Source organism: Erpetoichthys calabaricus, chromosome 4, assembly GCF_900747795.2.
Source record: "Erpetoichthys calabaricus chromosome 4, fErpCal1.3, whole genome shotgun sequence".
Taxonomy (NCBI): domain Eukaryota; kingdom Metazoa; phylum Chordata; class Cladistia; order Polypteriformes; family Polypteridae; genus Erpetoichthys; species Erpetoichthys calabaricus.
This window is the reverse complement of record NC_041397.2, coordinates 118,116,966-118,143,529: the sequence shown is the minus strand read 5'-3', so window position 1 is coordinate 118,143,529 and position 26,564 is coordinate 118,116,966. Positions and strand designations below refer to the sequence as shown.

At 36.4% G+C, this 26,564-nt stretch overlaps 1 protein-coding gene and 1 pseudogene across 1 annotated transcript in view; both read left to right on the top strand.

Annotated features, from left to right (window-relative positions):
• Window positions 1-26,564, top strand: part of dmd (dystrophin) — a 2,688,357-nt gene that overhangs the window by 98,405 nt on the left and 2,563,388 nt on the right. The window lies entirely within an intron of this gene.
• LOC127527407 (serine/threonine-protein phosphatase CPPED1-like) overlaps window positions 1-26,564 on the top strand; it is a 34,047-nt pseudogene that overhangs the window by 6,730 nt on the left and 753 nt on the right.

Here is a 26,564-nt window from a genome sequence, read left to right as displayed (position 1 = left end):
AGAATGCTTTACCCTTTGATTTCAAAAGCCTACAATTTCCTATTCATTTGAATTTTGCTATGTGAATTACTAAGGCTGAAGGGCAATCACTCCAAGTTAAAGGCATCAATTTGGAAAATCCATGCTTTTCACACGGACAACTCTATGTAACATGTTCTACAGTGGGCAATCCTCACAATTTGTTCATTTTCGGAACCCCACAACAACACAAAAAATATACTGTATCCAAAGCCTCTAAAATGACCACTTATATTACCTATTACAATAAAATGTCAATCAGAAAAATGTTTTTTCGATTTCTATGTTCTGTTTCTTTCATTTGGGAAATTCACCAGTTATAGATTCCCGGGCAACGCGGGGTACTCCTGCTAGTATCTTATATATAAACGTCAATGTGTGGAAGTGTGTGTGTCTGTCTGTCTGGCCCTGAAGTGCAAGGCTACAGCATGAAACTCAAAGAACCAGCAAGGCGGCCCCAAATTATTGAATAGGAAGAAGAAAGAAGTACAAGGCTCCAGCTTGAAGCTGAAAGAAAGTGACTCTGTTGCCAAAGTGAAACTGCCGAAGAAAGACAAATGAGAGAGAAACTCACTTAGCTAGTGATAGACAAGGGGGGCTAGCACGTCCACAAAATGAAACTGCTAACTCTGCATTTCAATTTTTTTTTTCTGATGATTTCAATAGTTCCTAGGAGCCTGGGCTTTTTACAGCACGGACTTATACAGCTAGTGTTGATATAAACATCCAGTGATCTGTTTAGTAATAATTACCTGTTGTTCTTCTTCTGAAGATGTAATTGTACATTTGTTGATGTGCCAACCAAAAGCTTAAAAACAGTGTACACAGCAGAAGGAAGGTAAATTGCAACAACACTAGAAATTGACTAGTATTTTCGTTGATTTGGGACAGTAGCAATACTTTTAGAAGATGGAATCTCCATCCTTGAACCCATTTTATCCAGTACAGGGGCATGGAGATCTATAGGACCACTGATTGAGAACCTTACCACATTATTTGAAGGAACATGACATTTATATTGTTTCACTCATGGTGGAGGACATTGTCAAGCACACTAATTTTGCATCACAGTTTTCAAATGTACACATACTTCATCTTTAGCAAACTATTTAACATGTCTATGCACTCAAGCATCGTTTTAGCATGAAGTATGCTGTTAATTCTTCATTTTAGAACAGTCTTTCATTATTCTGTATTATACAATTAATGACAAGCATGTATCACATTCTTTTAGCAATCTCCAGGAATCCACAAGTCAATGAAAATATTCTAGGTAGGAGCTAATTATATAATTTTGTTTTATTTAATTCTTATTCTCTTTTTTTAAGAAGACAGCATAGCATGAAATCAGATGGACATGTTGTAATTTTTATCTCCAAAAGCACACATATTGAAAATGCAGTTCATTTATATTGTGCCATCTGCTGATCTGCATAACTGAGTTTTCTATACACATTTTCATAAATTGCAGTGTAATTTACAATTTAGCTAGTACTCCCACTGTAGAGTTTTAGGGTCCTGGAGGAATAGTGTGGCACATTTACTGCTATTGTGGTGTTTGCATGTTCTGATCTTCCTAGGATTTTTCTGATAAATCCTAAAGAAATTTCTCTTAGGTTAACTGGTATCTACTAAACTGGCTCAGTGTGAATGTATCTTGGATGGACTGGTGCCCAATAAAGGGTTGTTTATCATCTTGAACCTGCCATGCTACTGAGATAATCATCTGAACTAAAAAGCAGGTTAAACAATAGCTGAAAGGATGGAAATTTCCATTAAGAATACAGTAATCCCTCGCTATATCGCGCTTCGCCTTTCGCGGCTTCACTCCATCGCGGATTTTATATGTAAGCATATTTAAATATATATCGCAGATTTTTTAGTTTTTTCGTAAAGTTCATTGACATTACCCATTGACCCATTGGATAACTGATGTCACCTGACTATTTAGCAGTGATAAAGAAAACCTGATACACAGCAAGTGCCTTATTAATGCCTTCAGGTACAAAATACTGTTACCCTAAGTTATTCTTCCGTTTCCAGATGCATTTACATTGAATGTCTGTTGACAACCGTAAATGAATTTCCTTTAAATGAGGGTGGGAGCAATTAGACGTTTAACTGAGTTTAACGTTTCTAATCCAAGTGATGTATGTCAGGAGGATACATTACATACACTAAAAATAAACATAATATGCTACTAGGGAAAAAATAAATCCATGAAATCAGATTATATTTTGGCATTCAAAGATTTTACTGAAATAGTGGTAAAAGTGGTCTCCGTTGCCCACAGATACGACAATACAGCTGGAGACAATGCATGGTTCAAAGAATTGACAGCTATGTCAGCAAAAAGAAGAACTTTCAAACAAACATTTGAGCTAAATTGTGCTGCCACATCGTGTTTAACAGAGGTGAAAAGAATTTGCATTAAAGTGAGTCAGGAGAAACTGATTTCTAAAGTCACTACAATGGAAAGAGTAAATGTGTCTAACTATTCTGATACCAGCAGAACCACAGATGAAGCTGCATCCAAGTTCTGTCTGCACATCTAAATTCGTGACTAAACTAAGTTAAAATTACCATCTTATTTAAATTCCAATTATGCCATACCAGAATATATACAGTATACACCTTAATACTAAATTGAACATTATTTTTAAGACTTCCATTTTGCAAGGGCATCATTAAGGTTGCCTTAATAAATTCAATACATTTTGCTAGCAAGCAAGATGTTGCTTTGCTTATGTTTTCAGTTGTACCACAAATGTGTACTGAACACGAATTGGAGGAATATGGGACAGGTCTTTGGAAAGAGCACCTTTGGCTCTTTTAGTGTGTAGTTTCCACACATGTATTCTCATTCTCAGAGTCATGTCTGGCTCCATGAAATCACCCTAATCCTGGCCTCTATATAAATATGGTGTGTTATGAGTAAATGATTACTGCTTGTTCTTAGTTGCAAAAACTCCACATAAAATACTCTTATTGTAAGGGGAAAACACCCAAAATACTCCTTAGTTAGTCCATCCATTATCCTAACCCGGTATATCCCAACCACAAGGCCACGGGGGTCCACCGGAGCCAATCCCAGCCAACACAGGGCGCAAGGCAGGAAACAAACCCCAGGCAGGGCGCCAGCCCACCGCAGGGTACGCACACACACCAAGCACAATTTAGAGTCGCCAATGCACATAACCTGCATGTCTTTGGACTGTGGGAGGAAACCCATGCAGACACGGGGAGAACATGCAAACTCCACATAAGGTGGACCCAGGAAGCAAACCCGGGTCTCCTAACTGCAAGGCAGCAGCGCTACCCACTGCACCACCATGCCGCCCTCCTTAGTTAGTAGATTGTGTAAATGACAAAAGTAGGCAATCCTGAAATAAATTACAGTAGAAGCGCAAAAAACTGTTCTTAAGTTGAGGGCAAATTTAGTGTCTTGGAAAAGTGTGAATATGGTAAAAGAAACTCTTTTCTGACAATTTATCTTTCTTATCAACTTCCAATTTTTTCACTTGTTACGCAGATCCAACCTTTTTTAGACAAGTGTGATCAGCAAAACAAAAAACACAAGGAATCAGAATTTTTCAGATCACATTTTGTATGTGATGCTCAACCCAAGAAAGACGTACGTGACTTGAGGGTAAACTGGAATTGTCTAGAAATGTATTCTTCCCGACTAGTATTTTCTTTTCTGTAAACATGACCTGCATCATAAGTCTGAGTTAAAACTCAAGATGGATTACAGTACTGACACAGTGTACCAATGGAATAAAAGCAAGGAGGTGAACATTTGTGGACAATTGTTCATAACCAATTGCTATACTGTAGGTAATCAAATTGATAAATATTCTAAAATTTTCAAACTACTGTTTTGCTTCTGAAATCTCCACATCTTGTTCCCTTGCATCCTGTCTTCTCTTTAGTATCCATGGGTTTCTAAGTTTAGATATGGCACAGATTATTGCACTCTGAGCAACAGCTATGATGTTCCAGTTTCTATGTCTTTTTGTTATCACCATGAGCTGATGAATTCACAGAAGTCCCACACTGAAAACTGTGTTAAGTAGCATGTCGTTTGTGTTTAAGGTGGTCTGTTTCATTGATCATCTCTCTGAATTTGCTTTTTATTTATGTAGGGCACTCATAAGGTGAATTTCTGTACACACAGTATCTCAGGTTTGATTTGCACTGTCAAACAAAAAATTGGATATGAGCCAAAAATTAGAACTGAGTCACCTTTAGCTGCAGTTTGAACATAGCTTAAGAATATTAAAACACATGGCTGTTTGTTCAGTGCTTATTGTTCAGAAAACAAAAATGTTTTGAAGTATCTCCTAACAGTCTTGTAACAGTGTTCACCATGACGAGTGAATTGCAGTGGAAAAGTGACTAAACTGTGCTGTCAGTAGCCAGATGCTTTCAAATTTTCTGAGATTAGGCTGTGAGCATGTGCAGGTTTGTTTGTTATGCTGCAGCACATGTAAAATCCATTACCCGAAAAAAGGATGACTTAGAGAAAAGAAGGAAAGATTGTGGGAGTGTATAAGGGCAGAAAATAGATCCATTACACAATACTAATGCAGGCAAAATATACTTGGCAGGGTTTTCCTGTGTTTTCAGCTGCACATTGCAGGCATTAGTACATACCAGGTGAAATCACTAATAAGCTCATTTAAATGGTAATTAGGATCACAGGAAAGGAAATCTCAATTGCATGAATAATCATTAGGCGCTTAGTGCTCATTTACATATGTAATAAGATCCTAGTGAGTGCAATACCTGGGTGTGATAGAGCTCTAGAAGAAAGGTGCCATTTTCTTATAGGACTCGGAATTTTGTTCTTTTTGGATCAATTTTGTACGTTGATCCACTGTCGGATGTTGCAATGCTTTGTCTCTGAGCATGTACAAGTTTAGGATTAATATTTTGCTGCCACTTTCTAGCACAATTTCACATATGTGTTTTAATACTCACATGGGTAATAAAGTACTAGACCAAACAACTCTCAGAGGGTCCACCTTTTGGATCTTAGGCATACCGAGGTCTCGAACACAAAATAATTTGGATGTAATCATCACAGATTAATTAGAATAGATCAAAGCAAATGCAAATTACTTTTCTCTTGTGGGAAAGAAAGAAAAAAACACCTTGTCGGAGAAGATTTCTAATTAGGAAACATATTGCAGAAAAAAAGGGATATTTTGTTTATTCCTTCAAAAAAAACTTTATTATATTTTTACTGGAGGATTTCAGCACTTACACTTTCAATTGAGAATATTGCTTTCTAATCAGTAGGGATTGAAAATTAACAGGAAACATATTTTATTACAATTGAAGGATGATCTCAAGCCTTGTTCAGAATGCTGCGTTTGTTTTAGGAAGTTCTTGCTTCACATCAAAATAATTGCCTGCCTGCATTTTGTAAGTATTGTACATATATACAGTATTTATCATTTGCATTATACTAGTTTGTGCTGCCCTCTTGTGGTATTTCCATAAAATGTAACCATTTTTGTCAATTAATCTTTATATTCAGAAAGCAAAATGTATTTGCATAATTATTCATGTTATGCATACCTTTATTTTGTCAGCTATAAAATAATTAATTGTTACAAATATCAGTATGCTCAAATTGCAGTTAGTCATAATTAACATGTAAATACAACCAAAGAAAATGTTTAAAATCAGAATTTTGGGGGTGGTATAAACAAATCTATTTGCATCTATTTGCAAAAAAGAGATGACATTTATTAATAACAACACAATACAATTAACAACTCTAGATTTTCCACGCAAAACCTATTTGCAGAAGGGTCAGCTTTTTGTTTTTTTTAAAGAACTTGCTTCTTCTTTATTTTAAAACAAGTAGACAGATGCAATAATTTAAAACTTCAAGTCTGGGATTACTGAATTTCAAAATATTAACAAATATGATGTATTTGTATAGGCAGATACAATAGCAGTTTCAAAGTAAAGTGAAAAGTATGAAAGACATACAGAGGCTAGGCAGCTTGAGACAAACTGAATATTCTACTTATGAGAATAAATTAAGTGGGTGTAGAAATGTGTGAGAATCAGTGATATGAAAATAAAAAATAAACAAACATTTTAGAGCATACTTTAAGAATAGCTTTAAAGCATCTTAGAACAATGTTAATTATCTAAGAAAACTAGTGATTTTAAGAATTAAATTTAGCACTTGTGTCAAGGGCTATATATGCCAATGTACATATAATATAAACCATGAACTATATCACATTTGCATATTTCTATAAAAAGAGGGGGTTCACAAGACACACTTTTGAACACTTATATAGCAAAATTTTAAACAGCTATTGGCTTTTGGGCAAAATGTAGGTTCAAAATTAGAGACCAAATGATATTTCTTTATTTGACAAACTCCTTACAAAAGCCATATTTCTTAACCTTAAAACAATCACAGCAAAATGATAATTTGTGTTAAATGTTACATCTATGTGTACTACATGGACATCAGAAAACAGTGATTCGTGTCATCTTTTTTTCTCTATCTTTGATTAAAGTTAGCACCACCTGTGGCTTGAATTTTAAAAGTACGTGACCTTCCATTTAAAAGCTGCCCACTGAGATACCATTTCATGCACACTGTGACTATAATGTAGAGAGCAACCTGATCGATCAATACTGTTCAAGTCAAAGACGTGTTCAAATGTTAAATCTGAAAAAAATATAAAATCAACTGTAAAGTTATCAATGTCTCACTTACATACCTTAAACGTATTAATAAGTTAAATTATGTTAAAGGCAGACAATCCGGAATTAAATTATAACGGTGTCCCCTTTATTCTTTAATACTTAACCATTTCATATAAGGAACAGCAAGATACCCACATCTCATGTTTTTGCAAGTTGTCTTTATTTTTGCTACTGCTCTAGAATTAAACAAAAATGTACATTTAACTGTTGTCATTTAGTTAGAACACTTAAACTACTGGATAGTAAGTAATAAACAAATTACCATTTGAAGGAATAAATACAGTATGCCAAGAACCAAGCAGCCAAACATTTGAAAACAAGCCAATGAGTCCAAGCGTGTCTTTTCTTTACAGTGCAAACTGAATACAGGTCAGTTGAATGAGATTTGTTGAAAATTGACTATGCAGTCTAATATTATGCATGTATTGGGCAGCAGTTCTTTGCAGACAGAGTGTATAGTTCCACAGTGCCATCTTTAAGATTTCAGAGGAAAACTTGAAACAAAGGTTTACTGGGAGTCAGAATGTGCAAACTCTACAAGCTCTGAATCCAGTCCTCTGGGGTTGTGAGGGAGAAGAACTATCTACCACACCTCCACTACACTTCCCTAAAGTTTCAATTCACACACAAAAAAAATAGAAACATAAGTTTAAAAAGTATTTTCCTTTAAATGTAAGTGACTTAATGGATGTTGAAGATAATTCTATAAACAAAAAGATGCCAGTGTAGAGGGGAAATATCATTCAAGAAGGCACATTTTTGGACTAACTGGATCTTGGAAGTCCTTTTGTGTATGTGCGTGTTTTTTTTTCCTTTGAAATACCATTGTGAATAAAATTACTTTAAGCTATTTGTTGGTTCAATGTTCCCTTTTCTTCTGATTTATTTAACTATTGCTTAATATTTCACCAAAACTGAATATTCTTTGCTTAACACAATGGTGCTAGGTTTTGATTCAACTCAGCTAAAAGCTACACTGTTCAACAATATTGCCTGCCCAGGTCCAGCATAGTCTCTTGTGCCCATTACTGTAATTGCAAGAAATTAAAAAAACGTAAGTCACAATAAACAACACTGTACCTAAAACACAAGTAATAATTTAGCAAAGCTGGTTAGATAGAGATGTGCTGCAAGAAATATCAAGTGAGCCTGAGGGACTTAACATGAGTGATGACAAAGGGGTCTGCTATTTTTACCAAAACCAGTAGCAGTATACCTTAGTATACCACATTTGTTTAAAAGCAGGATATGACAAAAGGTATGATACATTCTCCTTTTAGAAATATTGTTAAATTATTCTGCATAGTGTGACATTTTTAAGACCCTGACAACCCCCCCACTGAACTCTGTGTCGACACTCAGTTAATACAGTCAAGGACTGGTTGTTCTCTGCTGGCGTAATAGCAAGTTCACAGGCTTCCCACATAATGCATCTGTCACCTGCTGGTTGATGTGGGGAACATTTAAAATCGGCTACTTACCTGGCTGTTTGCTGACTTTCAGTCTTCTCTCCAAGGAAGACTAATGTGTTCTTTTCATCAGAAGAAGGGAGCTTGGGCAGTGTTTGTGTGTGTGTTGAACTGAGAGCTCCCGTTTGGATAAATGCTTTGATCATATTCCTGTCTTGACAACAATAAAGCCGCTTTTTTTTTCCAGAAACCAGGACTTGCCTCCTACCCTCTTGTGCAAGTGACCCACACATCACGTGTGGTACCTGAAGTGGGGTTATCAGGGTCTCAGAAACCTCACTATATATATATATATATATATATATATATATATATATATATATATATATATATATATATATATATATACTGCATTATACTGGTTACAAATGAGTATACTGTAAGTTAGCATAGCAAAAGTCATTGAAAATCCATCCATTTTCCAACCCACTGAATCCAAACACAGGGTCACGGGGGTCTACCGGAGCCAATCCCAGGGCACAAGGCAGGAACCAATCCCGGGCAGGGTGCCAACCAACCGCGGGACACATACAAACACACCCACACACCAAGCACACACTAGGGACAATTTAGAATCGCCAATCCACCTAACCTGCATGTCTTTGGACTGTGGGAGGAAACCGGAGTGCCCGGAGGAAACCCACGCAGACATGGGGAGAACATGCGAACTCCACACAGGGAGGATCCGGGAAGTGAACCCAGGTCTCCTAACTGCAAGGCAGCAGTGCTATCACTGTGCCACCGTGCCGCCCGTCATTGAAAATACAAACTGCATTTCCTGGCAAAATAAATACAGAAAAATACTGAAGTGCTTTAAGGTGCAGTACAAGTCACCTGAGGTCAACAAGTTACGAAAAGCCAATTTTCGGTAGTAAAGACGAGTTCACAAAGGGCATTGACACAAAAGAAATTAATCAATAAGTGATCACCTGACAATCATGCATCGGCAATTCCAACATACACTCTTCCTTACTTCCACTCTGCTATACAAAACCTGGCATTTCAAATTTATGCACTTTGCAAAGGTTTTGAAGAAAAGTCTTGTTTTCAGTAGCCAAAAACACTGTTTTAGTGTGGATGGTAAACATCCATACATTCATTCATTATCCAACCTGCTATATCCTAACTACAGGGTCACAGGGGTCTGCTGGAGCCAATCCCAGCCAACACAGGGCGGAAGGCAGGAAACAAACCCAGGGCAGGGCGCCAGCCCACCGCAGGTGGATGGTAAACATAAAGTTAATAAAAACTTGATTTTAAATTTATCCATGTTTGTAGAAACTAAGCAGCAGTTATCTGGGCTTGGATGTGTTGTTCACAATAATGGGCTGAGGTGTCAGAGGTGTATGGCATTTAATGTGCCAGCACCACAATGCATTATAAAGTGGCTGCCAGCTGATCTACAACAGCTGGGATATGGGATTAGACTTTTGGACACCTTAAACTTTTTAGTAACATATATATATATATATATATAAAAAAGCTGATATATACTCCAGTGCACTGTATATACCTTACTTTCCATATGTCATGGCGTTTAGCGTCCAGCTTTGTTTTCATTTTGCATACTTAACTGACAAATAGAACTATGCATTATAAAAATGCGCTGAATTTAACACAATTAAACAATTTGATTCCCCACAGCGGTGACTAAAGTTATTTCAAAAAGTGCATGGGTAGAGGTACACATTTTTATGGTTTGTTTACTTGTTAAATGTTATGACACATGGATAACTTTGTGTACTGTACTTTAATTTATATTATTGTTTTGCATGAAGGGTTCCAGACTGTTGCTGCCTTTGTCAAGTTTGATTATTCTGTGCACATTTATGTGAGTTTCTTTTGGAAACCTTTTCATCCTGAAGTACAAAGATTGAAAACAGATAGACATTATTTTACTTTACACCTGTCTAGTGTGAATACCATGCCAAGATACTTAACAAGTACAGAAGTACAGTTTGCATGTATTTTTTACTTTTGGATGAGTGACTTGCTCAGAGTTGCACAATGATTTAGTGAGGGTCGGACTGCTATATACTGTAGGTGATATAAGTGGTCGTCTAGGGTGTAAAGGTTTTTGGGGGGTGAGCAGCAATTTGTCAAGTATAATGGACATTGCTTTTGGTGTTGGGAGTGGGTGTGTAAAGTTGATCTGTGGTGAATGACTCGCCCTTCAAGCTGACATCCATATACGACTTGTGTGAAAATCCCCCTAGCTCCTCAATCTGACATCTGTGTGCAACTCACATGAAACCTCAAAGGGCCCAGAAATCTGCATTATTATGTACAGATGTTGCCTTCAAGTCTCTAGTTGGGTGTGACATTTCCACCTTTGCATTGGGCAGCAAAAAAGCTAGAGCTGCACTGGACGTAGTGGTGAAGACTTGGGCAGTTAGTTTTCAATTCCAGCATCTAAGACAATAGAGGAAACATCACAGATACGCTTGTAGCTCAAGTTTGGACATTGGTGAGTGTTGGTGTAATGATTGAGTAGCATTTCAACCCTTTCCTAATAGCTTTTGGCTCCTTATGACTCTAAAATGGACATTGCAGGTATGAAATATTTAACATGAAGGCTTACATAAACTATGATTTATTTATTTTTTTGCTACAAGATGTCATAAGTTAAGACAATTTAAAAAGAAAAAGTTCACTGAATCATAGACAAAAATAGGAAGAGATGAGACGTGTGATTTTTCATGTAATAAAATGTTAACTGTAATTATACAGTGGGTGGATTAGGTCTGGGAAAATAGGGTATAAAATCTAATGGACTCATTATTGTTGACATCTGTTTATGAAAAGAAACTGAGTGGTTCGTCCCATAGTGACTGCCATGTCTTTTTCCTGACCTTAAAAATATAATATAAAATGGACCCAGAAATGGCCTAACAGGTTAGGCTAAAGAAGAAAGACATAACAGTATTAGACATAACAGTAAAGTTCACAGAAGAGCTACTGAACTTAATTTAAGACTGAAGAGTATGTGATTTATGGAGAGATTGAAGAAATTGAATTTTTCAGTCTAAGGGAAAGGAGACTGACTAGAACTACTTTAAATTAGGGGAATAAGAAGGGCTGATGCTTGTATTTACTTTAAAATAAGTTCTTAAAGGTAGACGGGGAGCCACAGATGGCAGCTTGTTAAGAGTAAATTTTGCACAAATGTTAGCTCGCATATTGCTCACAAGTTGACAACGATTGAAACCATTTGCCGAGTGGCATTACAGTAAGGCAAAGCAGCAAACTGGGATTGTTAAAGGTTTAACTTAAATGTTTTTTTTTTCTTTAGTTTATACATGTGTTCAAAAAAAGCAAGAAAGGGTGACATGGTTAAAGGGAAGTGTTGAGAAAATAAGTACAGTGATAAAAGACAGTTTTTGGAAAGAAGCAGTAGGCTGTAATTTAGAATGAGTTCAGGTGGCTGCTGCTTTATGTTGGGAATGTGCAAGTCGAGACACAAGAGAAATTTAGCTTCAGATGAGTAGAAACCTAGAGAGAGGACAAAGGCTCACAGATAAGTATGAGGATGATGGCAGGTGGTAAAATGTCTGACTATTCTACCATTGCCAAAAGTAACAAATTGAAAGGAGAAAAAGAGTACCTTTAAATCTAAACATGCTCTGCAGTATAAAGGACAAATTGACTGACAGTGAGACAAATTGTCTTAACAGTAGATGTGACAAACACAAATTTTACAGTTTTTGACTTTTGCAATACAATAAAAAAAATTACCAAAATGCAAAAGTCCACATTAAGAATTTAACAATATTATGTAGGAAAAGCATTTTTTTCTATTCTTTATCTTCATAAAACAGTACTTGAAGTGGCACAATGGTGCAGTGGTTAGCCATGATGCCTCACAGCTCGGAGTACAAATCCCTGCCTAATGTCTGTGTGGAGTCTGCATGCTGCCACCCTGCCTGTGTGGGTATCCTCCACGTTAGGTTGACAGGTAACCCTAAACATGTGTTGTGTGGCTTTTGGCAGTGGATTGCAATCTTGTTTTTTGTTGGTGTCTTTTTTTCCTCCCAATTCTATCAGGATAAGCTTTGGTGACACGATGGTTAGTATTGTTGCCTCATGGATCCTGAACCAGTTTCAGTCTTGTACCCGATACTTCCGGGATAGGCTCCATACCACAATGAAATGGATTTACATTTGTAAATCAACTATTGTGGTTGAAATTTAACATGTTATTAAAGAAAGAAACATTCTCTAACATGACAAATCAGTAATCATGCAGGAGAAAAGCTGTTCATTGTATCTTTTAATTACTCCTTGGCAAAATGCCTTGGAGGGAGCATTCTTCAAAAGCAGTCCGTTACAGCCTGGTCAGCATGATCAGAATGGTCAGAGAAACAAAGAATAGAGGTTTATTTTATAAACTGTTAAATTTACATTCAGTGTCAATCAATGCATGCATTTTACTCTGGTTGGTTCATTGGTTTACACCCAAATGATTTATATAAAATAAAAGTATGTTATATTATATTCTGTTTCTTCTTATACCTTTGAGTTGCGCCACCACCCTTGAAATTTCTGTGCATATAACAATTGTCCTTTCTAGTTTATAGGACATCTGCTGATTTCTTAGTCATCTCTTAGTCATCCTTCAGTACATTTTAGATAGATACTAGGGGGCTTCGCTCGCCAACCCCTGGTGTTGGGTAACCCGAAATACATTGATGTATGTATGAGATATATTGGAGTGTAAAGGTGTAGATGACAAACAAAGGAAGTAAAGAACCCATAGCATGGCACATTAGAAAGATATATTGGAATATTTCTTTACACACAACATTTGTAGTAAAGATGGTGTGTTGTCCTTGAATGAGTTTTCCTTGGTATGGAGTATCAACAACTTTAACTTTAATGTCAGATGAACGCTGAACTCTTGAGAAGGCTACATAAAGTTGTCCATGTCCAAGTACAGGCTCAGAGAGGTATATGCCAACTCTGTCCATGGTTTGTCCTTGGGATTTGTTGATTGTCATGGCAAATGCAGGTTTAATGGGAAATTGGCGTCGTTAAAGTGTAAAAGGTAATTCCAGGTCAGAACTTGTAAGGTCAACTCTAGGAATCAAAACAGTATTGTTAGAATTTGATCCTGTATGTACTTGTGTAGCCTTAGCTAATGGGTGACTGTTTATGACTTCAGCAACGTTTCTCATGATCAGCTCTGTGTATTGCTTGTTTTCAGGAAGGGTCATTCGTTGATAGATTGCGACATCTGGATCTAACACGTAGATTTGTGCATATTTGCGTTCATGATTTGGTCCAGGGTACACTGTTCCAATCCGATGTAATATTTGTCCACATACGCGAAAGCAGTATGGGCCATTGCCAGCTGTTGGCCTGATATTCACCCCGGTAGATGCAAAAGCAAATGAACTATTGTAGGATCCAATGCAGTCCATAAAGTTTTTACTTTCGGGTCCATTGTTAGTTAGAAGCTTCCGTAGATATTCAGGAAAGTCATCTAAAGGAGGCAGTCTAACCTGACCCTTTTGACAACAACGTGTAAACTCATTAGTTGTATTGCCAGTTGTTTCTTCAGGGAAGTTAAGTAAATGACAATGACAGCAAATGATATTCATTAATCCTAATGAATGTTCATTAATAGTGCACTCATTACAGAATGCATTGTCAGCTAATTGGCAGAATTGTTTAGCGGCTGTTTGTCGTTCCTTTCTTTGCCGTTTATCTGTTGCCTCTGCTGTTTGAGAGGCGCGTTGTAGGCGCCTGCGTTCATTAATTGTATTCAGGCGGGCTCGTTTCTGTATGTCCGTCATGGAGCCGTGCCTGCTTTGCTTGCGGCATTTCAGACACGCATTGTAGGCGCCCGCGTTCGTTGATTCTATCCAGGCGGGCTTGTTTGTGTATCTCCGTCAGTTGTGGTCTTTCGTTTTGAACCCGTGCCTGCTTTGCTTCCGCAGTTTCAGATGCGCGTTGTAGGCGTCTGTGTTCATTGTATTTGTCCATGCGGGCTCCTGTTTGTAGCTCCGTTAGTCGAGCTGTTTGGTTTTGGAGCCGAGACAGTTTTGCTTCCGCGGTTTCAGACGCGCATTGTAGGCGCCCGCGTTTAATGATTTTATCCATGCGGTCTCGTTTTTGTAGCTCCGTTAGTTGAGCTGGATCGTTTTGGAGCCGTGACCGTGACTCCATTAGTTATCCGTTGTCTACCATTAGTAATACATCAACCCTTCTTCTGGTACATTCTCAGTATTTTTCCTAAACCAATTCTTATATTTCAGTCTACATTTTGTTGTTCACTTGACCTTTATTTGGTTTCCCACATTTATCAACTCTTTATGCTATTTCTTTAAGATGAATGCTGTTACCCTAAAATTATTCTTCCACACTATTAGTATTCCATAATCATTCAACCATCATACCCTTCACAATCATCACAGGCTTGAAGAATTTTTGAAATTTAACAAAACAAAATAATTCAACAAGCATATACTACATCTATTCCTAGTCACCCTGAATTGGATTAAATGGGATTAGAATGTTATGTGTTGTTACTGCATCTAAACCTCTTTACTGGGAGATTGGTTGAAAATGAATTGTGGATTGTACACAAGATATGACTGTTACATGTGGCTACCTGTGCATGGAAAGGCAAATTAACATTTAGAGAGATCTCAGAATCGCTTTCAGATATCACTGAACTAAGTTACATACAGTAAGTATATCATAAAATAGCATTTGAGATCTCTCCAAGCAACTCCATTTCAAGATATGGCAAGCATTCAATTTAAGGAACTTAAACACTTTTCATTCAAGATATTTTGGAATGTCGCGAGTTTAAGATACATTGCCCCTTCTTATTGATATTATGGCAAAGAAGAATATTCTAAAAGACTCTTTTATCCCCACAAAAAACTGGTTGATTTTAAGCTTATATAATAATATACCAAACGTGATGAAACATTAAAATAATTATGAATTGTGTAAAGTTGTTTAACATTTACTACAATAAGAATGTAATTTTGTTTCAATCCATAGCTCTAATAAATCTAAGACCTGTTACAGGGATTTTTAAATTGGAGTACATTAAACATTCAAAACTGTTCAGTGTAATGTTGTATTTGTTAATTCTCCATGGGGCAGTTTAAGGCCACAACACATTTTAAATACACTTTTTTTTCCCTCAAAGTTAAGCACAAATGACATAAAGTAGTTTACATTATTTAGTGCATTATTAGTAAGCTTCAGATAGAGAGACCCTGTGAATGTTAGTTTTAAACTGCATTCTTGTTCTGTCAGAGCTGGAAAAACTGAAAGAGTAACGGACTAGGAGAGTAGAGGAGAAACGTGGTCATAAACAACCACTGGTCAGAGATTAAAAATCAGTAAACCAAAATTAATAAAGAACAAAATGTTAATTAGAAAAAAATGTAAAAAATCATTCCAAGTTCTACCTGTGCAAAAATTATTTAATTAAAATTGTGAAGGCTGTGGGACACTCGTGAACCCCAAACCCCAAACATGAACACACAAAACAGTCCCTGGTTAAAATAAAGGGTGTTTTATTTCAGACCTTATAAACACAAGCACAAAACCAGTTGTTTCTTCTCTTTCTGCTCCTCTCATCCCTCTTCCTCACTGCTCTCATCCAGTCGAGTGTTGCCTTCCTGCCTCCCAGCTCCAACTCACAAGACAGTGTGGTCCCTTTAATTGAGGACCCAGGAGTACTTCTGGTGCCTGCCGGTTGGAAGCACTTTGGAGTCATACAGGAATTCCCAATAACAGAGAGTATAACTCCCTGCAGCGCCCTCTTGCAGCACACACAGACCCCAGTAGAGCTGTGTTACCGGACTACAATTCCCAGCATGCCCTACTGGTTTTTGACCAGACACTGATAGCCAGGGCCACTTTCATCTAACATCCTGAGGAAATAAACAGCCCCCAACGAAAGTCCTTCAGTGCCCTTTCTTTTTATCCTGGCCAGGGAAGGTACTCCAGATATATTCGGCCAGGACCCCAGTCCATCTGCCTGGGGCTTCCCGTCCAGTAAGTAATCTTCCTCTCCTTTGTCTGGGATGTTAGTCCATCCACCTGGGGAGTCTTGTTCGGGTACGGCAGCTTTTTCTCTCTCTATGTTGGGATGCCTCCCCATCCACTTGGGGCTTCCTGTCTGGGTAAGGAACCTTCCCCTTTCCTAGTTGGGATGTCCATCCATCTTGTGTGGCAATTACAATATCTAAATGTGTGGCAAGCTCTTTTGCACAAATCTCAAAACTTGATTGCCAAGACTAACCTATGGCCATCTTAAATAGCGGTGTCATGATGATATCGCGTGTTATTTGGGAGCAACCACATGGTATAAACATGAGACCGCCCCTGTCAAGACTATAGTCACACAGAAAAACACAAAATTTCAGTGATCAGAAATGATATACAAAGATGAGGCATGACATAAATGTAGTTAGGAAGACAAATACAAAATAATTGGTACTTTCCTTTTTCTTTCTGTTTACTATTACTTCTTTTCATGTTTTGACAAGAAAAAATGGTGTGAAAATATGACAAAAGCTTTAAGGATTTACATACTTCATGGAAACATTACTAAACCTGGAATTGACCCCCACAATATGGTCTTGAACAGACAAAGTTTACTATAAGCTTGAACCTATCAATAGGATGAAGGGAGGCTCTCCTCTCAAACTAATATAACACTTCAAAGGGTCTGTGTGTTTCACAGCTTTCACTGTGACTGCTCCTTTCTGTGATTCTACCCAAACTGGCAATGCAGTTCATTCCACTAGCCTTGAGTTATGTGAAAACAGACAAGCTTTGTACAACTCATTTAGAAACGAATAGGTTCGAGTTCAAAAAGGTTAACGTAGCTGTAATTATCATAACGCTGTCTTAGGCGGCAGGAAATGATGTGTGGAAAATGGGACATGATTCTGTAGGGATCACAAATTACAGCTGCAAAACACTGACAAGAGCTTTTAGCAATACTAATGCTCCAACGTTCATGTTTATTTTGTTATTTAAAATCTCAGTCGCTCATTATTTATATGCAATTTGTACACTTTGGGAAAATATATCTACCCTTTTTACATCATGGCACCTCTTTATTTAGATTATTTAAGCATTTTCAGTTTCAGGAATTGTTGCTTTCTCAATCAGAAAGCCTCTTGCCATACTACTCAATTCCCAGAAAACCACGGTTTACAATATTTTTTGCATTCTTTTGCTGCTTCCTCATTTGTTAAATAAACATAACTGGTCAGAGGCCTACAATGTTGTGTGTTTCTTTTGTTGCACTGCAATTCATTCAAAAAGTAAAAGTAATTTCAGGAAGTGAATATGTGTTTTGATAGAATACAGCTAATAAACAGACTTCTACTTACTGTATATTTGCTCATACTTGTACGTATTTATGTACATTATTTTGTATAGTCCCAATTATATAGAGTCTTCAAGTTGTGAGTGCAAAAGTTAACCTGTTGAAATTTTAATGTATATATTAAAAATAAGATGAAACATTTGGATAGTATCCAAAAAGATTATACTAGTATTAAGTGACTGTACAAGGTATTGGTCAGACAGCACTGGGACATAAAATCTGGCAGTGTCTAGAGAAGTGGTGGTCAAAGTACCAAAATTTAACAGTGGACCATTTGAGTCTGACAATCTCATGTAGGTGTAATTCTGTGTTGCATTTTATAAAGTTAATTTGGGAAATTTAGGTGAAAAACACTAAAATCCAAAGTGTTGTATTTGAATGTAGATTTCAGGCAGTGATCCATAATAAATCCTTTGCCACAGAGATTGCTTATCAACAGGCATCAGTCAAACTGATGCAAGTGTCACCTCCAGCACAGAGTGAAATAACTGCTTTGTCCTGGTGTGGCCTATAAAAACTGAAATCAAAGTTAGCTCAGAAGAGAGGCAAGATGAGTGAGATAAGGTGTACTGGAAAAAGACTGACAATAAAGAGGTAATGAATGTAAGAGAGATATATAGAAATATATAGAAGGGCTACTACAGCAAGCAAACAGGTGCAGAGAAGAGAGAGAGGTTACGAGCACACGCTGATATAGCGCATTGCAGCACCCACCACCTCAGGATCCCAGATTAGGACCCAAGTACAGCCATGCAATAGGTGACACCTCAACACCACACTAGTTTGAATGGAGTGGAACGGTATGACGCTTTTTTATGGTGGCTGGAGCGCCAATTCTGCCCACCACCCCCAGGTTTTTCCCTGCAGGTTGGAGGGCCTACATGCAGGCCTGGATGCAGATTAACGTCATACCCAGGATGGAGCAATTGCAGGTTAAGGGCCCTGCTCAAGGGCCCAACGAAGTAGAATCACCTTTGACATTTATGGGATTCGAACCGGCAACCAGTTCAAAGCAAGCCAGTGCAAATCCCTAGCCTCAGAGCCACCACTCCACCCTGATGGAGAGAAGGAAAGTGTGAAATTAAAGCAAAAATTATCGTCTGCAGAAACATTTGCTTGCTGTTCTCTTTGGTGGTAGTTTTGTTAGGTATCTAAGTGTACTGACTCAGTAGCAGCAAAATCAGCTAGCAACTTTAACTTACTAAAGTAATTAATTACATAAAAGATTAACTTACTTGAAAGATTTAAAAACTACTTGGTCATGATGATGGTCTGCTTGATTCTTTTTGGTCACTCCACTGGCTCCTGGCTGCAGTATGCATTAAGGTCAAATCCTTCAATAGTTGCATCTTGGTAGCCCATGCAGTTACATCTGTCAGTGAACAGATGCACTAGTTTAAAAAAAACATGACCAATGTCTGAACCTCTCCTGAAGTTGTGCTGCATACTCCATCATGTACTGCCTGATCTTAAGGATATTATCCAGATTGAATCTGTATGAAAGAGACAGTTGCAATTATAACCCCAAGGTCATGTCTTGACTAGGTATAAGTCAATGATAATAAGCTGAGGTTTATAGAGATATGGTGTTGAACACACAGATTGACTGGGGTAATGAGCAGCTCCATCTTAGATGGGATGAGCTGGAGATGATGCTTCTTCATCCAAATTGAGATATCAGTGAAACATGCGAAAAATCCAGCAAAAGGCAAAGTTGTTCCCTGGAGAGAGAATTAGGTACATCTAAGTATCACTGGCACAGCAGTGATATGTGAATCAATGGGTCTGGATGACAGGGCCTAGTGAGTTGTTGTACAAGGAGAAGAGGAGATTACCCAGCACTGATCCTTGAGATACCAATGTGGTTGCCTGGCAAAGAAAATCTGGTGGTTAACTTTGTCAAAGGCTAAAGAAAGATCAAGAAGGATGAGAACAGACAACATGATGGGAGGCCTAACCAGGCATTGCAATGTCAGCAACAGTGACCAGAGCCATCTTGGTGGAATGGGGCCCCTTGCAACTGGACTGGTTAGGGTCAAGCAATCTGTTCTCTACGGGAAGAGGGAAGACTTGGTTAAAAACAGCTAATAAAGTTTTGGATAAAAAAGGAGAGAATTGAAACTACTCTGAAATTGCCTACTTGAAATGGATTCACTGCAGGCTTTTGGAGAAGAGGAGGTATTATGGCAAGCTTGAACATACTGGGAAAAGTGCAAGTGCTGAATGAATTGAAGTATGTGACTGAAGAAATGAATAAGGAAGAGGGAGCTTGGAGAAAATATGGAGGAAGAGGTTAAATGGACAAGTAGTGAGGGTGACTACAGAGGAGGTTGGAAACATTAATGATGTAGAGCAGTGGGAAATTGAAGTGTTTAAGAGGGAACAGGCTAATATATGGAGTAATGAGGATTTGCCAGTAATAGCAGCCACCATTTCATAAAAATTGAATGCACGGCCATTAGCATTCAAGGAAGTTGGAAGGGGAGTTGTAAGGTTGAAAAATGAGTTGAAAGCAGAGAGCAAGCTATGATTGTTGATAGTGTTGGTAATCCTTTCCTGGAAGAAACTTACTTTAGCATTGGTAGTGGAAGAACAAAAGGAGGATAAATGAGGTAAATACTTATGGGTGACAGCACCATTTCAAGCAGAGAAGTGGTTAACTCTTCACCTCAGTGGAAGCGCAACTATCCAAAGTAAAATGATATGTACATTAGGGTCCACACTTAGTTCTGTAGTGACATGTATGTGATGACAACATCCTGTTTTTATAACAAATATTAACATATTTTATAACAAAAGAAAATAATTTGTGTTGTGGCAAAATCTTTTGTGTCATCCTTTTTGTCACCAAGTGATTCACGAAACAGAGGACTACTGGAGTCAGGAGTTGCATAAGGATGAACAACTTCCTGCCTTAGATGGATGTTTCATGATAAACATTTTTATGTACTTTTAAAACAAAACATACTTGTTTTACACTCACACTTTAGGACCAGTAGGTTAGCCAACTCAGTCAATTATTTCATATTGTTCAGTAATGTCCATATATGACTCTCCATATAGTCTCGTCCTCTCGTTTTTATTGTGTGTTGCCTCTTAGCAGTAGTAAGTTTTTGGAAAAAGATGAAAGTTCTTATTTAAGTGAGCAGATTCATGTCAGTTTTTAGTCTTTGAGGACAGGTCTTGAATTATTAATTTCCTACTTATGTTCCAGCTTTTGAATTGATTCTGTACCATAACTATGACTTGTTGCTTTAGCTACGATTATTTAAACTCTGTACTGAACCATTTGTGTATTGACCTTGCTTGATCTATGTCCCAATTTACTCTGACTGAAAACTCCTGTATTTCTTTTAGTTGTTGGATAGTAACTATGTGGCTGGTAAGACTAGGGGAAAGCCTTGTGCCAGCTTTTCAAATGGAATTGTGAGCAACTTCTATAGGAGGATGCATCTACAGGTGGTGGATGAATGCTGTGACCTTATGATAAACATGGTATTATTCTTCTCATAGATGGGTTGACTAAGTTTTGAGGAATCTACATTTTTGTTTAATGTATGTTTACTTTTGCTCATGCCACCCTTAAATGCAATTTTCACATTCATTGCTATAGATATCATGTACACATTAATATTATAAAAAAAAGCTATTATATGCTGTCTTACTCATGAACTAGTTCTCTGTACTCAAGATATAAACTTACTTAGTTGAGTACTTTAAATCCTATGTGATATACAAAGTAATGTAGATGATTATGTTTTGCATGCTCTCTGTAAATTAGATTCTTTTATCTTGCAGCTTACTTTTAACCTACAAGCAGTCACACAGTACTTAAAATTGGAAGTATAGGGCTAAACAACTGGCACATCACAGAAAAAATAAGACCACAGTTTGAATTGTAATGCTTATTTTGTTAAAAAAATTTAAAAATTAATAAATAACACTTAACAAACTGATGCAAACAGCTGTTAGGCTGCTGTTAAGTACCTTATCATCAGGAAAACAGTCTCTGTTTCAATAGGAACACGAACAAGATTCTTGTCTGTTTGTACGCTCTTGGCTATTTAGCTGTGTCTTGTTTTTTTTTTTTTTGGTTTGGAGAAAATATCCAAAATCTGCATGGCTTGGAGAATTTCAACAATTGCAAATCATTCTGATAGACAGTTAGTAAAAGTTTTTTTTTTAATTTTTTGTTACTCAAATATTGTTTAGAAGAATTAGTTCAATAAATGATTTATTCAAGACACACTCTATTCTCTCACACTTTAACATATAATTTAAATATTCTAACCAGTCGAAGTTCTTGATCATATAAAAGATTTTGTGCCTGACCTTCAACTCTCCTGTGTCTTATTTGTTTCTGGATGACTACATTTCTAAAGTTCCTTGTTTCACAACTACATACACAGTGTTTGATAAGCCAGCTACAAGGCAAAATGCATTTACATGCATGTAGAAATACAAGCTAAATCTACTTCTAAATATGTAAATACTGCAAAAAACATACTGTATGTCTTCATAACCATTTAAAATATAAACTACAGTCTATTTCCTGTGCATTGAGCTGAGCTTCTGCAGGTGAAAAACTCCAGTTGGTAAACCAAGATAAAAAGGTTTTGGAGACAGAGTTGTACTGCTGTGTATAAGACAATGATGCTGTTAGGACCTTGTTGATAATTTTTGAGTCTAGGCTGACAACTGATTCATATGCCAAGCTTTGTTTAATAAAATTTGAAGAAAATACATAATCATTAACAGAAATTGATCGTGGAATTTTATGTTTGTGTTGTACTCGCAATCTAAAAAGGAAATGCATGCAACACCATAGGCTACCAGCTTCCTGACACTGCCCTTATTAGGCTTCAGTATGGTCCAAATGTAGCTGCCAGACTCTTTACATACATTATATCTTGGCTACAAATCATACCCGTTCTTAGGATTTGTTAACTATAAAAGCAGTATTTCACTATAAGATGCTTATTACAACCTACAAGGCCTTAAATAATCTTGCTTCAAGTTATCACAGCGCTGTTCGCCACAAGTACTTTCCTGTCAGCTGTGTGATGTAGGTTATATATTTAGCCTGTCAAAATCTAAGTGACATAAACTAAGTGACTATTCATTATTAGTCACAGTGCCTGCAATATACAATCCCGACCCCTTTGCTAATTTTTATAAGTCAGGTCTTAAGTAAATGCTTACTAAATACAATGATTTAGTTTTTTTCATTTTACTTACTCTACCGTTTTTAAAATCTGTCACTGTTGGTGACAGTGTTTACAGTTTATTTATTTAAAATTGATTCAAATCTTCTAAACAAAATGTTATATGAAGACAGTATGATCTGAAAAAGAACAATAGATTCTGAAACGACAAACAAATGTCTAGGGCATTTGGCTGCTGTTCTTAGGTTTTGGAAATGGAAATTTCCTCTTAAAATTTGACAAATCCTCCCTCAAATACTACATTTACCTTAAGACTGAAAAAATGTAAATTCTTTGGAAGTTTTATTTGGAGTGGATTGTGTTTTGTTATTTAAATAAAAAGTGAAAAAGGTTAAATGTGCTATCCATTTGTGTTTTTGATCGTATATTGTCATTATTTTGTTTATTTGTAATTTCTTATTCATTATAGTTGTAGGGTTTTTTTTTATCTGTACAACAGTTTAAGATACATTTCAACATTAAATATGTTGCATTAGTAAATACAAAGAACATATTAAATGTTTACTGATGCAACCAATTTTCCAAATTTAATGCAGAAATTCTCCACTGTGATTTATACTTAGTTTTCATAATCCATTTTCAAATTAAGAGTAGTAGGAAACAAAATTTTTAAATATAACCACATATAGAGACTTGAAACAGTATTGTTAACGTAATAGGTACTCTTAACATTTAAGTGTAAAACCATTTGAAATAACAGTTGTCTGGCATTGGATTTTATTCTTTTTTTCTGGTTTGACTATGAAGTCATTTGTTGTATAAGTTCAATGTGACTGTATGTAATGTTATTTTCTTCAAATAAATAAAATAATATGTAAAACTATTTGAAATAGCAGTGGACAGGCTTTGTGGACCTATTTTTTCTGAGCTATTATTTCAACAGCAAATATTACTTATTTTTAGTATAAGTGAAGTGATGTGTTCTGAAATCTTATTTAATTAATCAAATTTTAAGCATTCAAATCAAACAAGAATGGTATTATCTGCTCATAATTGAAGATGTCAAGCTCCTTGTATCCTTTAAGAATAGGATGTGCTCTTCAATTAATTGCTGCCCCTTGTTGCTTTTCTCCATGTTTCACATCACCAGCATCACTATTGCACATGATCTGCCCATATTTTATTTCTAACCTGGAAAAGAATTAACCGTATTTGATAGCTTTTTTGATATATCCATTTATTGGCCATTTAATTGCTGCTGTATCTTGTTGAGGCAAACTTGCCAAACTCACAAGAGGAATGCTTTTAAGACTTTGATTCTCGTAGCTCACCAGCTTTTGCCTCAGTATAAAATTCATGTCATCTTTTCTCACATATTATCTGTATAGTCTCATCAGGGAGTCATGCACCACTTTTAGAGTTTGTACATAAACAGGTAGATCAGTCATGTGGATACCTTTTCACATGGCCCCAGCCTACTTAAGGCTTTTTCTCATTTATACATCCATTAATTTTTCTTGTTGTTTTTAATTGTTTTACATTAAATTACAATCAAACGCCTCTAATACCGTATATGCATTTCAATATATGTGTATGTCTGTAAACAAATGTAACTATGTCGTTTCAACCTTATTACCACAGTATTGATATGACATATGATATTGTCATGTCACTTGAAGAAATCCTTAGATGACTCTGCACTAATGGAGGGGGGTGTATTGATAAGGGTGATGAGAAAGAGTATAGAATTCAAGTGGAAAACATTTGTTTCTAGGTTTTGAAAGAAGTGTCTGCGACTTAACATTAACAAAACCAAGGACCTGGTTATTGACTGTCACCGTACCAAACAGCCTTTATGTCCAGTCATTATTCAGGGAGTGGATGTTGAGATGGTCCACTCCTACAAGTACATGATGGTCCACATTAATGAAAGTTTGGACTGGTCTCGGAACTATATAAGGGTAGAGCAGGCTTTTTTTTTTTTTTTGGAGACTGTGTTTCTTTCAAGTATAATTCTGTGATGGCCAGTGTGATTTTTTTTATGCTGTGGTGTGCTGGATCTCTTAAAGAGGGCCCACCAAATTAACAAGCTAATTAAAAGGGCAGGCTCAATTATGATGTGCACTCTGGACCCCAAGGAGGTCATAGCAAAGGAGAGAATTAAAACAAAATTACTGTAAGTGCCATTATGAACAATATTGCACATCCTCTCTTTGACACACTAACACTGTGGACTTTCAGCAGCCAACAAATCATTCAGCAGGAATGTGTCAAGAAACACTACTGGGGCTCCTTTATACCAACAGCAGTATGTCTGCATAGTGCCTCGCTGTGCCAAAACAGCAGTTTTTCTCTCTTTTATATTATCTTTCTAAATATTTTCTAAATTTTCCTTAGTCATTTTGGTGTGTGTTCAGACTATAGAGTGTGCATATGTGTTTGTGTGTATGTGTACACCTATTGATCTATCTATCAATCTAAAGAGCTCTGTAAAAAAGCCAAATTTCCTGGTGAGGACAGATAAAGTTCTATTTATCTACAATTAACATAAAATTCTGAAAAACTCTGCATTCTTTTTTGATTTTAATTTTATATTGAAGAGTTAAAAAATACTCTTAATATAAAACTAAAGTGTGGAAAATAAAATGTGCATAACTCACTTACTTGCAGTTAATTAGAATATTTGGGTGATACCTTGTTTAAAGAACTTAATGATTATTTTATCATTCAAAAAACAATCAGTTTTACTAACATTAATCATGTTTTTTATAATTGTTTTTTGAATTACTTTGGATGTATTTCTAATATAACACTTTAATATGAGACCATGACTTGAAATTTTGGAGTTTTTCATTTTTTTCTTGTACAGTATATTCTGTTTGTAAGAAAAATGGATTTATTTTTCTGTCATGGGAAAGACTTCCAAACCAGACTGGGTTGACTAGATGTCATACTTTAAAGTGATCCCCTGCTGTTTAAAACTGTTAACTTGAATCATACTGACTTTTATGTTAGTTGGACAGGACATGTAGTCGAAAACTAAAATGCTGATCTTCATGATGCGTTCTGTAATTTTTGATTTCTAAAACCACATACTGAATATACTATTGCACAAAATGAAATTACAGGTCACAAATGAATCCTTATATTTGATATACTTTTTTGACATTGCACAAGACGCACTGAGAACAGATAATGTGCATACACAGATTAAGCAGCAGGCCTTACATGCTGAGAGAATTAATTATTTACAGAATACTTTGCTGATATCTTAAAAATCTTTGTCATGGCTTTTTCTAGCACAAGAGAAAATTTGGCATACTGATGTTTAAAGATTGCCTTAAAAAAGATGATTATTGTGTCATATTTCCTATAAAGCAACTAGAGCAGAGAAGTATAAGATTAAGCTGTGCATTGTTTAATTATTTCATTCATTGGTTCTTAAATTCATCTGGTAAGCCTGTGCTACACATCAGTGAAGATTTAAATTTGCTCACTGAAATAAGGAGAAATAATGGATTTTGCAGCCCTGAGGCTGCTCTCTTTTTTCAGCATTGAAAATATATACTGATGAAGCAAGGCTCTAAAGAGAACTGTGCTTGCAATTTCTACAATCAATGTTGTAAAACACACAAAAACATGTAGATTTCCCAAGACCTGAAACACCAAAGAGGCTTATTGAAAGATTTTGTGTCCCTAGTCTATTGTATCTTTGTAATTCTGAGAGAACAAATCAGGAATCTGCCAAGTAGTTGGTCATTTAAGATGCAACATACTCTTCGTAAATTCTAATCTATTTGA